This window comes from Carex rostrata, chromosome 10 (assembly GCF_964058835.1).
Source record: "Carex rostrata chromosome 10, lpCarRost1.2, whole genome shotgun sequence".
Classification (NCBI taxonomy): domain Eukaryota; kingdom Viridiplantae; phylum Streptophyta; class Magnoliopsida; order Poales; family Cyperaceae; genus Carex; species Carex rostrata.
The window spans coordinates 75,001-77,425 of NC_135927.1; positions in this window are offsets into that span (position 1 = coordinate 75,001).

Consider the following 2,425-nt stretch of genomic DNA (forward strand, 5'->3'; position numbering starts at 1 on the left):
CGGCTACCCGCATCGGTCTTACGGGCGCCTCCACGCTTAGACGCCCTGCCCGATCGTGTTTCGCCGGCTTTACGGCTGGGGATTTCAACCCGCTCTGTCTCTGCGGGGCGCCTCCACCCTTAGGCGCCCCGCTCAACCGTGTTTCGCCGGCTTTACGGCTGGGGATTTCAACCCGCTCGGTCTCTGCGGGGCGCCTCCACGCTTAGGCGCCCCGCTCAACCGTGTTTCGCCGGCTTTACAGCTGGGGATTTCAACCCTTGCGGCTACCCGCATCGGTCTTACGGGCGCCTCCACGCTTAGACGCCCTGCCCGATCGTGTTTCCCCGGCTTTACGGCTGGGGATTTCAACCCGCATCGGTCTCTGCGGGGCGCCTCCACGCTTAGGCACCCCGCTCAACCGTGTTTCGCCGGCTTTACGGCTGGGGATTTCAACCCGCTCGGTCACTGCGGGGCGCCTCCACGCTTAGGCGCCCCGCTCAACCGTGTTTCGCCGGCTTTACGGCTGGGGATTTCAACCCGCGCGGCTACCCGCATCGGACTTACGGGCGCCTCCACGCTTAGACGCCCTGCCCGAACGTGTTTTGCCGGCTTTACGGCTGGGGATTTCAACCCGCTCGGTCTCTGCGGGGCGCCTCCACGCTTAGGCGCCCCAATGAACCGTGTTTCGCCGGCTTTACGGCTGGGGATTTCAACCCGCGCGGCTACCCGCATCGGTCTTACGGGCGAAACTCCACGCGGAGTCGCCCTGCCCGAACGTGTTTCGCCGGCTTTACGGCTGGGGATTTCAACCCGCTCGGTCTCTGCGGGGCGCCTCCACGCTTAGGCGCCCCGCTCAACCATGTTTCGCCGGCTTTACGGCTGGGGATTTCAACCCGCTCGGTCTCTGCGGGGCGCCTCCACGCTTAGACGCCCCAATGAACCGTGTTTCGCCGGCTTTACGGCTGGGGATTTCAACCCGCTCGGTCTCTGCGGGGCGCCTCCACGCTTAGGCGCCCCAATGAACCGTGTTTCGCCGGCTTTACGGCTGGGGATTTCAACCCGCGCGGCTACCCGCATCGGCCTTACGGGCGAAACTCCACGCGGAGTCACCCTGCCCGACCGCTTTTCGCCGGCTTTACGGCTGGGGATTTCAACCCGCATCGGTCTTACGGGCGCCTCCACGCTTAGACGCCCTGCCCCACCGTGTTTCGCCGGCTCTACGGCTGGGAATTTCAACCCGCGTGGTCCGTGTTTTTTGGTAACATATTCGTGCCTTTTGTCCCCGCTGCACCGTGTTTTTTGCCCCCGCTCAACCGTGTTTTTTGCCCCCGCTCAACCGTGCTTACTGCCCCCGCTCAACCGTGTTTTTTCGGTAACATAATCGTGTTTTCGGGTAACATAATCTTGTTTTTCGGGCCATTTTACACCGACGGAGGCACCCACAGGGGCCATGTACACCCCGCTTGGCATGTACATGAGGGGCTGCCTCTTCCAAAAATCCTTCCCCCCTATAGGGGAATATGCATTTTGGGTCTCCAGCCACGCCCAGGGTTACCACCCCCTGGAAATCCCCCAGGTTTACCCCCCATTTTATGTGGATGCATAGATTCAGACCGCCCTGCTCCATCGCTTTTGGCCATTTTTGCCCAACGTTAGCCGCTTCGGCTTGCCGCTGGACTGTTTTCGGGCCTTTTTCACCGACGCTTGGCCGTATCCGCTTAGTTTTCCCCAACGCTTGGCCGCATCCGCTTAGTTTTCCCCCGCTGGACTGTTTTCGGGTCGCTTTTGCCCAACGTTAGCGGCTTCCGCTTGCCGCTGGACTGTTTTCGGGCCCTTTTTCACCGACCCTTGGCCGTATCCGCTTAGTTTTCCCCAACGCATGGCCGCATCCGCTTAGTTTTCCCCCGCTGAACTGTTTTCGGGTCACTTTTGCCCAACGTTAGCCGCTTCCGCTTGCCGCTGGGCTGTTTTCGGGCCATTTTTCCCCAACACTTGGCCGTATCCGCTTAGTTTTCCCCAACGCGTGGCCGCATCCGCTTAGTTTTCCCCCGCTGAACTGTTTTCGGGTCAGTTTTGCCCAACGTTAGCCGCTTCCGCTTGCCGCTGGACAGTTTTCGGGCCAATTTCCACCGACTCTTGGCCGTATCCGCTTAGTTTTCCCCAACGCGTGGCCGCATCCGCTTAGTTTTCCCCCGCTGAACTGTTTTCGGGTCAGTTTTGCCCAACGTTAGCCGCTTCCGCTTGCCGCTGGGCTGTTTTCGGGCCAATTTCCACCGACACTTGGCCGCATCCGCTTAGTTTTCCCCAACGCGTGGCCGCATCCGCTTAGTTTTCCCCCGCTGAACTGTTTTCGGGTCAGTTTTGCCCAACGTTAGCCGCTTCCGCTTGCCGCTGGACTGTTTTCGGGCCAATTTCCACCGACTCTTGGCCGTATCCGCTTAGTTTT